The sequence below is a fragment of the Aegilops tauschii genome, chromosome 1 (genome assembly GCF_002575655.3).
Source record: "Aegilops tauschii subsp. strangulata cultivar AL8/78 chromosome 1, Aet v6.0, whole genome shotgun sequence".
Lineage (NCBI taxonomy): Eukaryota > Viridiplantae > Streptophyta > Magnoliopsida > Poales > Poaceae > Aegilops > Aegilops tauschii.
This window is the reverse complement of record NC_053035.3, coordinates 78,990,442-79,001,406: the sequence shown is the minus strand read 5'-3', so window position 1 is coordinate 79,001,406 and position 10,965 is coordinate 78,990,442. Positions and strand designations below refer to the sequence as shown.

General features: G+C 43.8%; 1 long non-coding RNA gene across 1 annotated transcript; it reads right to left on the bottom strand.

Annotated features, from left to right (window-relative positions):
* Window positions 1-7,124: 7,124 nt before the first annotated feature.
* On the bottom strand, window positions 7,125-7,949 carry LOC120967257 (uncharacterized). Its single transcript, XR_005761076.3, has 2 exons — window positions 7,617-7,949; window positions 7,125-7,503 (listed from the first exon to the last, which is right to left on the bottom strand). It is a non-coding gene; the product is annotated as an uncharacterized lncRNA (long non-coding RNA).
* Between the last annotated feature and the right edge of the window lie 3,016 nt (window positions 7,950-10,965).

Genomic DNA, 10,965 nt, shown 5'->3' with positions numbered 1-10,965 from the left:
TTGGAAACACTTCCAACACATATCGTCATCTCACCTTTAGCTAGTCTCCGTTTATTCCGCAGCTTTTATTTCGAGTTACTAACACTTAGCAACCGAACCGGTATCTAATACCCCGGTGCTGCTAGGAGTACTAGTAAAGTACACATTCATATAATGTATATCCAATATACTTCTGTCGACCTTGCCTGCCTTCTCATCTACCAAGTATCTAGGGTAGTTCTGCTTCAGTGACCGTTCCCCTCATTACAGAAGCACTTAGTCTCGGGTTTGGGTTCAATCTTGGGATTCTCCACTAGAGCAGCAAATGATTTGCTGTTTCATGAAGTATCCCTTTTGCCCTTGCCCTTCTAGAAACTAGTGGTTTTACTAACCATCAACAATTGATGCTCCTATTTGATTTCTACTTTCGCGGTGTCAAACATCGCGAATAGCTCAAGGATCATCATATCTATCCCTGATATGTTATAGTTCATCATGAAGCTCTAATAGCTTGGTGGCAGTGACTATGGAGAACCATCACTATCTCATCTGGAAGATTAACTCCCACTCGATTCAAGCGATTGTGGTACTCAGACAATCTAAGCACATGCTCAACGCTTGAGCTTTTCTCCCTCAGTTTGCAGGCTTAAGAAATTTGTCAGAGGTCTCATACCTCTTGACATGGGCACTAGTCTGAAATCCCAATTTCAGTCTTCGGAACATCTCATATGTTCTGCGACGTTTCGAAAACCGTCTAGTCGCCACAATTTTAAACCGTTAGCATCACACACTGAACTATCACGTAGTCATCAAAATGTGTATGTCAGATGTTTCGCAACATCTACAGACGATGTTGAGGTTCAGCACACCGAGCGGTGCATTAAGGACATAAGCCTTCTGTGCAGCAATGAGGACAATCCTCAGTTTACGAACCCAGTCCGCATAATTGCTACTGTCAACTTTCAACTAAATTTTCTCTAGGAACATATCTTAAACAGTAGAACTAAAGCGTAAGCTATGACATAATTTGCAAAGACCTTTTGACTATGTTCATGATAATTAAGTTCATCTGATTATTTAATGAACTCCCACTCAAATAGACATCCCTCTAGTCATCTAAGTGATACATGATCCGAGTCAAACTAGGCCGTGTCCGATCATCACGTGAGACGGACTAGTCATCATCGGTGAACATCTCCATGTTGATCGCATCTACTAGACGACTCATGTTTGACCTTTCAATCTCTTGTGTTCCGAGGCCATGTCTGTACATGCTAGGCTCGTCAAGTCAACCTAAGTGTTTCGCATGTGTTCTGAGGCCATGTCTGTACATTCTAGGCTCGTCAACACCCGTTGTATTCGAACGTTAGAATCTATCACACCCGATCATCACGTGGTGCTTTGAAACAACGAACCTTCGCAACGGTGCACAGCTAGGGGGAACACGTCTCTTGAAATTTTAGTGAGGGATCATCTTATTTATGCTACCGTCGTTCTAAGCAAATAAGATGTAAACATGACAAACATCACATGCAAATCATAAAGTGACATGATATGGCCAATATCATCTTGCGCCTTTTGATCTCCATCTTCGAGGCGCGGCATGATCACCTTTGTCACCGGCATGACACCATGATCTCCATCATCATGATCTCCATCATCATGTCTTCATGAAGTTGTCTCGCCAACTATTACTTCTACTACTATGGCTAACGGTTAGCAATAAAGTAAAGTAATTACATGGCGTTTTCATTGACACGCAGGTCATACAATAAATTAAGACAACTCCTATGGCTCCTGCCGGTTGTCATACTCATCGACATGCAAGTCATGATTCCTATTACAAGAACATGATCAATCTCATACATCACATATATCATTCATCACATCCTTTTGGCCATATCACATCACATAGCATACCCTGCAAAAACAAGTTATACGTCCTCTAATTGTTGTTGCATGTTTTACGTGGCTGCTATGGGTTTCTAGCAAGAACGTTTCTTACCTACGCAAAAGCCACAACGTGATATGCCAATTTCTATTTACCCTTCATAAGGACCCTTTTCATCGAATCCGATCCGACTAAAGTGGGAGAGACAGACACCCGCTAGCCACCTTATGCAACTAGTGCATGTCAGTCGGTGGAACCTGTCTCACGTAAGTGTACGTGTAAGGTCGGTCCGGGCCGCTTCATCCCACAATGCCGCCGAATCAAGATAAGACTAGTAACGGCAAGTAAATTGACAAAATCGACGCCCACAACTACTTTGTGTTCTACTCGTGCATAGAAACTACGCATAGACCTAGCTCATGATGCCACTGTTGGGGAATGTAGCAGAAATTCAAAATTTTCTACGCATCACCAAGATCAATCTATGGAGTTTACTAGCAATGAGAGGGAAGGAGTGCATCTACATACCCTTGTAGATCGCGAGCGGAAGCGTTCAAGATAACGGGGTTGATGGAGTCGTACTCGTCGTGATCCAAATCACCGATGATCCTAGCGCCGAACGGACGGCACCTCCGCGTTCAACACACGTACGGAGCAGCGATGTCTCCTCCTTCTTGATCCAGCAAGGGGGGAGGAGAGGTTGATGGAGATCCAGCAGCACGACGGCGTGGTGGTGGAAGTAGCGGGATTCCAACAGGGCTTCGCCAAGCGCTGCGGGAGGAGGGAGATGTGTCACGGGAGGGAGAGGGAGGCGCCAGGGCTTAGGTATTGCTGCCCTCCCTCTCCCCCACTATATATAGGGCCAAGGGAGAGAGGGGGGCGCAGCCTTGGCCCTTCCTCCAAGGAAGGGTGCGGCCAGGGAGGAGTCCATCCTCCCCAAGGCACCTCGGAGGTGCCTTCCCCCTTTAGGACTCTTCCTTTCCCTTATCTCTTGGCGCATGGGCCTCCTGGGGCTGGTGCCCTTGGCCCATATAGGCCAAGCCGCACACCCCTACAGCCCATGTGGCCCCCCGGGGCTGGTGGACCCCCTTGGTGGACCCCCGGACCCCTTTCGGCACTCCCGGTACAATACCGATAATGCGCGAAACTTTTCCGGCGACCAAAATAAGACTTCCCATATATAAATATTTACCTCTGGACCATTCCGGAACTCCTCGTGACGTCCGGGATATCATCCGGGACTCCGAACAACTTTCGGGTTACCGCATACTAATATCTCTATAACCCTAGCGTCACCGAACCTTAAGTGTGTAGACCCTACGGGTTCGGGAGACATGCAGACATGACCGAGACGACTCTCCGGCCAATAACCAACAGCGGGATCTGGATACCCATGTTGGCTCCCACATGCTCCTCGATGATCTCATCGGATGAACCACGATGTCGAGGATTCGATCAATCCCGTATTCAATTCCCTTTGTCTATCGGTATGTTACTTGCCCGAGATTCGATCGTCGGTGTCCCGATACCTTGTTCAATCTCGTTACCGGCAAGTCTCTTTACTCGTTCCGTAACACATCATCCCGTGATCAACTCCTTGGTCACATTGTGCACATTATGATGATGTCCTACCGAGTGGGCCCAGAGATACCTCTCCCTTTACACGGAGTGACAAATCCCAGTCTCGATTCGTGCCAACCCAACAGACACTTTCGGAGATACCTGTAGTGCACCTTTATAGCCACCCAGTTACGTTGTGACGTTTGGTACACCCAAAGCATTCCTACGGTATCCGGGAGTTGCACAATCTCATGGTCTAAGGAAATGATACTTGACATTAGAAAAGCTATGAGCAAACGAACTACACGATCTTGTGCTAGGCTTAGGATTGGGTCTTGTCCATCACATCATTCTCCTAATGATGTGATCCCGTTATCAACGACATCCAATGTCCATGGTCAGGAAACCATAACCATCTATTGATCAACGAGCTAGTCAACTAGAGGCTTACTAGGGACATGGTGTTGTCTATGTATCCACACATGTATCTGAGTTTCCTATCAATACAATTCTAGCATGGATAATAAATGATTATCATGAACAAGGAAATATAATAATAACCAATTTATTATTGCCTCTAGGGCATATTTCCAACACTCATACCTACCCCCATTCTACTATCAGCCTTAGATCCACGACAGTAAGCACAGGAGCCAGGCAACCCAACTATTAACCAAAGACATGATTCGGAGCCAATGCATATAATGCTAAAATTCGGGGTGCCGAACTGTACTGTAAAAGTGTTCAGACTTTGTTGCCGTAGTATGGAGCGAAGTGAAGCCCCTGGCCAATTTAAAACGTACCAAGGTGTACGGGTGCAATCGACAAGAATAGCGAAAAAATGAAGTAGTAAGCCAATGCCACGTAAGTTGGGCCACAAACTGTTTTCATTATAATTAGATTAATACGTCAAAGCGTATTTGTACAAATAGTGCGATAAGCACCCGGGCTATTTGACATGCCAATATCAAGGGGGGAGCTTGCATGTGGGTCCTGAAAACAGGTAGAATGATCGTCGAGAAAGACATCTAGAAATCCCTCCACGCATCTGTGCTACTTGCCGCCTTGGTGTATCCGTCCTTTGAAAGGACCGATGAGCAGGCCGCGGCGAGGGGCCTGTGGAAAATAAACCTGAAAAGGATAACAAAGAAAAGTGAAAGTATGTGTGTCCGGGGAAGGTCGAGCCGTATTGTGGACCACAGTCTGGTTATGCCTCCGTCTCTGCCCATGGTATTTTCAGTGCGTAGTTATGTACGCATGGTACGTATGCCGCCACTTGGTCGGGACTGAGACGGAGGTCGAATTGCTAGTCTAACTCCTGATGAGCCGGATTTTCATGCTGCGGAGTAGTCTGGACTCGTTTGATAGTGTCCGGGAGCTTGGCCGCAGAATTAAAATTCTGCCTTAAAAGGCCGCTCTATACTTCCGCTGCCAGGGCCACGGTGTGCTCCTCGGTACGGAGGGAGCCGCTCCGTGTTTCCATTGACTGTTATGACGCCGCGTGGTCCGGGCATCTTGAGCTTGAGATAAGCATAGTGCGGCACCGCATTGAATCGAGTGAATGCAGTTTGTCCGAGCAGTGCATGATAGCCACTGCGGAAGGGGACGATATTGAAGATCAACTCTTCACTTTGGAAGTTGTCCGGGGATCCAAAGACGACCTCCAATGTGATTGAGCCCGTGCAGCAGGCCTCTACACCTGGTATAACTCCTTTAAAGGTGGTTTTTGTGGGCTTGATCCTTGATGGATCGATGCCCATTTTGCGCACTGTATCCTGATAGAGCAGGTTGAGGCTGCTGCCACCGTCCATGATGACTCGCGTGAGGTGGAATCCATCAATTATTGGGTCGAGGACCAGTGCGGCTGAATCGCCATGACGGATGCTGGTCGGATGATCCCTGCGATCGAAGGTGATCGGGCATGACGACCATGGATTAAATTTTGGGGCGACTAGCTCTATCGCATAGACGTCCCTGAGCGCACGCTTGCGCTCCCTCTTGGGGATATGGGTGGCGTATATCATGTTCACCGTTTTGACCTGAGGGGGAAACTTCTTCTGTCCCCCTATGTTCATTGGGCGGGGCTCCTCGTCCTCGTCCTCGCTTTGCGACCCCTTCTCCTTGTTCTCGGCATTTATCTTGCCGGCCTGTTTAAAAACCCAACAGCTTCTGTTGGTGTGATTGGCTGGTTTATCGGGGGTGCCATGTATCTGGCATGGACGATCGAGTATGCGGTCCAAGCTGGATGAGCCCGGGTTGTTCCTTTTGAATGGCTTCTTCCGCTGGCCGGACTTGGAGCCACTGAATCCGGCGTTGACCGCCGTGTCATCGGTATTGTTGTCGTTGTTTCGACGCTTGTGTCTGTTGCGTCGGGGCTTGCCGTTGCTATTTCTGGCTTCAGAGGTGCCAGGTTCGCTTGCATTGTTATTGCTACGGGCTAGCCAGCTATCTTCGCCCGCGCAAAAGCGGGTCATGAATGCCGTGAGGGCTGCCATGGACTTTGGCTTTTCCTGGCCGAGGTGTCGGGCGAGCCATTCATCGCGGATGCTGTGTTTAAAGGCCGCTAGGGCTTTGGCATTCGAACAGTCGACGATCTGGTTCTTTTTAGTTAAGAACCTAGTCCATAATTTCCTTATATACATGGGTTGACGCCCGTCGGTTTACAAGATCCCGAGGCCGGCTCATAAACGTGTCCGGCCCAGTCTCTGTTCTTCCTATCTTACAACACAAGTTTCATATCACTGTCGGTTTATGTCTATAGGCCTTAATCCGCCTTTGGGCCCTAGTCCTTCATAAAGTGCCACCATCTTCGTCTTCATGGGCTTCAAATATAGATAACTTGTTATGGGGATAACCCGGCCTCTCCTGGCCGGTTTATACCCAGTAGTAATATCCCCAACAGGGATGGACGATGCGGGCAGCGGCCATCATGTCAAATTGTTCCAGAGGCTTCCTTTTTTAATTGCTCAACTATGAGGTTGTGGGAGATAAGGATGAATGGGGGGAGGCCTTATTTGCAAATATGGAGAGAGATGCAGGTATCTTTTTGCAAAATTGCCATAGTTTGCTTTCTATCAATCAGATATAGATCAGGCGGCCTATATTGCAAGATGGCAGGCACACCATCATCACCAACTCGGTTTTTTTTTATAAGAATAAAGATCCACGAATACCTTACAAAGTAGTACATCAATATGTCTGAATCCACCATCTTGGCAACATATATCGCTACTCCTAACCACTTGATGAAGGAGTGCATAAATACCGAGCCGAATACCCAGACCTCTAACCTAAGCCTAACATCTAAATCCGAAGGCCCTAACCAAGCCACATACCGAGTGTAGGGCACAGACCGGTCAGACGCACTCTCACAGGTCGTCGTCGCCATATGAGACAAAAGGCGGTGGAACAATTTTGAGTAGCTACAAGCAGTTCCACGCAAAACCTACTGAGATGGAAGATCATCTGACAAACAGTAATCAATATATGTTGTAATATGTGCCTTATCTTGCGAGTGTAGTGGACCATCACATGCATTTTTACTTCTTATAGGAGGATGTTTCGCAGACAACCATCCAAGACAACCTATTTCATTGACTTGCCTAAGATGTGGGAAATTGGGCATAACTTAGGTGGTTCACCTGTATATCCTTAGGTGTGAATCAATTTGGCAGCAGTATAGAGGGGACTCGTGTCACTCAGCAAGATTGGGTTGCTAGAAGGCATCCAATGACCGAGAAATTCTCGACATATGTCTTGCTATTTCTCTTTGCTCACATAGACCTTGAAAGTTGACACATATTATTTGTCTACTCGGGACTCATATTTTTTTGTATGGTAATACCACAAGCATGAAAGAAAATGTTAAATCAAGTGTCTTGAAGGTGGTGGTACTTCTGGCCCTGAGCATTGTGGATCTTTCCAGCACGATACACACGTGCATCCCTCAGGGACACAACCCCATTCCCAACCATTCACCATCTTGCAATAAGTCGCACAATCATTGTTATTACACTTCCCCTTTTCGATCTGAGGGCAGCAGGCTCCACGTGCCTCGATGGTTTCCATGATGCCTATAGATGAATATCAAGAGAGAATAGAGGAAGATCATTAGGCATGAAAATTGTCACATGTGTTAGAGGGCTTAACAAAACATGTAGATAAGGCGTGTAGGTATTGAAGATACCCGAGGATAGAAGGACGAGGGCAAGGCCTAAGAGTAGAATTTGTGTAGTCCTCATCTCTTGTTATAGCCGCTAGAACTATGCTCTACAGATTCTGATATGTTAGTGTAATGCCAATGGATGCCTTTTATATAGGATGCCCACATGTTTGGAGATAAGAACAAATTAACTAGTCATGCTAAAATAGGGAAATAATTAATACATTACAATTTGCCAAACCCAAACTAAATATAAAGCTCATTTTTTAGAGCAATCTATTGGTAGGCAGTTATGTGCTATTTTTGTAAGAAAGATATAAATAGCATTTAATTATCCCTTAGCAATATAGTATTAAAGTTCCTTACTGTATACCATTGAAAAGATATTCAAACATCTTTTTATAGGATTTCATTACATATTTGGTTACTGATATTTTTTATTAACTTATATTCGAAATTATATTACTCTCATTTTATTTATTTGTAATATTTTGGAGAAAAGAACCGTATGTATTTTATTTTTCCTAATCAGATCTTAATTTGATTTTTTAGAGCTATCATATCTTAATTTGATTATTTTAAGTAGAGCTTAATTTGATTAATGTACAAATATGGCAATCGAGTTAATTGGTGGGTTGGGCTGGGACTCACGCAGGGTAGGTGGTAGTGGGCTACCTGGGAGCGGTTGGGGCGGATCCTATTTGGCGATTCAGCACCCGTTTGCAAACGGCCGCCTGAAGGTGCTTTTGATTGGGCTCGGCCCATCTAGCCTTTCTTTTCCTTCTGTTTAAAACGTCCAGTTCAAAAAATGATGTAGCGCCAGACTTCGCTCCTTCGAAGGAAATGAGCGTAACCACCAGGCCATCGAATCTAAGGACTAGTGCTCTTCTAACCTTTTTTCTTTGTTTTATTCTCTCTTCAATCGCAAGAATGCCTGGTTTATTCGTGTTTTCTTTTTTCTTTTTCCTTTTTAAAATTTATATTTTTAAAAAAATATGAACCTTTTCAAATTTGATTAAAAAATTCGAAAACAATGATTTTTTAAATTTGATGAACCTTTTTTCAAATCGATGAACTTTTTTCATATTTTGCTGAACTTTTTTCAAATTTGATGAACTGTTTTTCAATTCTTTGTGAACTTTTTTGAAATCGGTGATCTTTTTTTCAAACTAAATCAAATTTTTTCCAAAATTGCTGATCTTTTTCCGAAATCGATGAACAATGTTCAAATTTGATAATTTTTTAAAATTGATGAACTATTTTCAAATTCGATGATATTTTTCTTAAAATTGATGAATTTTTTTCATTTTTCTTAATTTTTTATTTGTGTACTTTTTTCCCAATTTCGTGAATTTTTTTAACCCACGATTTTTTAATAAATCTATGAAGTTTTTTTTTATTTCACGAACATATTCAAAATCGTAAAAAACCGGAGGCCGATCTTTTTCCTGAACCAGCAGCGCAGCACAGCAAGAAAAATATGCAGCAAGGTGAGTCGATGGAGCGAACTTTTAGGGAGCGAGAGAAAGCGAATCCAAAGGGAGCGCGTGAGCAATGTTAATGGCCTGTAGCCCGCTGCTGGTCGCTGTAGGCGCCAGTTTCTCCGGGCGCCTACAGCCCCGAATAGGAGCTCCTAGCGGTTGGGTGTTGCACAACGTGTGTGGATGTAGGATAGGTAGGAGACTCGTGGGCTAGGCCGACAAGAGAGAGGGAGGTAGGTTTTTATTAATATTTCCTATTTTCCTTTTAGAAAATTGAAAAGTGGTTTTTAGGAAAATATTTGAGGGGCCAAATGAAATCCAAATGGTCTTAAAATTTAAATGTCCTTTCTCTTGTACTCCCTCTATTTCTAAATATAAGACCTTTTAGAGATTTCAATAAAGGCTACATACGGATGTATATAGACGTATTTTAGATTTGTAGATTCACTCATTTTGCTTCGTACGTAGTCCGCATTGAAATATCTAAAAAGGCTTATATTTAAGAATGGAGGGAGTATATATCAAGGCCAAAAAAAACTAGGTCATTTGGGCAAGGTTTGGCAATTGTTCAGGAATAAAAGGGCGGAGAAGGCATAAAGGAGGTTTGAACTAGTGCTAGGTCATAGGCTTGGGCTAAAAACTGTGGAATAATTTGAGTTGCTCATAAAAAAGCCCAAGAGGGGTATTTGCAAAGTTTGAGAGTCGGTCTCATGCTAAAAAATCAAAAGGGAGAATGGTCAAGTTAATCATTATTATACAAAGGGGCAATATAATTTGTTGGAATAGTTGTTGTAGCTCCCTAATAATACTGGAAGAACATTTAGGGTTTGTAAGAGAAATCATCATGTGAAATCCCTAACTTTAAATAGATAAAAGTTCCTTTCACAAAAAATAGATAAAAGTTCTATGCATTTTATTGAATTGAATTTTTAATAGGGTTAGAAATTTAATACTATTAGGGGTTTAATCCAACAAGACAAAGACGAGATCTAGACCTTCACTTATTTCCTATAGAGTTTAAGAGCTAGACCTCTACCATTTCCAATTTAATACTATCCACAATTTTTAATAGGGTTTAAGAGCTAGACACCCACTATTTTCCACATGCTTCATGCATAAGATCAAAAACCGAGGTTATCGTCTCCATGGTTCGTTGGCGTGGCGGCAACGCTTACCTTTGCAGTTTGATCATCTGATCTCGTCTCTGTTTAGTTTGTGATGTCTTCGGTGCTGCTGCAAGGCCTAGGAAAACACTTGGATGTCTAGACGTTCGTTGGTGTGGTGGCAACGCTTACCTTTGTAGTTTGATCCTCTGTACTCGTCTATGTCTGGTTGGTAACGTCTTCGATGTTGGTTGAGGTCTTGAAATATAGTGGAGATCTAGCTCTTGGATCCGCGCCTCTTTTAGTGGAGAAGATCTCCAGGGCATAGGTCTAGTAGCACTATTGCCTTACTGACGTCTCGTTACTGATCAATAATGGCAAACTGGCTCCGGCGGCGCACCATCGACATGTTCGGGAGGATGAAGAAGGACGTCATCAAGGGACTTTGATGTAGCTCCTAAATTTTTCAGGGTTGTCAAGATTATATACTATATAAGTAGCATCAAGGGATAATAAAGATTGCTTAGAGCAAACCAAAACTCCGTACTTTTTATGTGAGCATAAATATAGATGAGTTTGTGAAAGCAGTCTCACACCCTAAAATTAGGTTTCTTAGGTCATTGCCAATGTTCCACGATGTACATGTGCTAAGCATGCCATATAAGCAAAATAGTGAGACGGAAAATCATTTAAGGAAGTGAGAGAACACTTTGATGACCCAACAAAAAACAATGCCAAATGCGTGAACCTATGCAATACTCTTAAATGAAGACAACTCACCAATGGGTG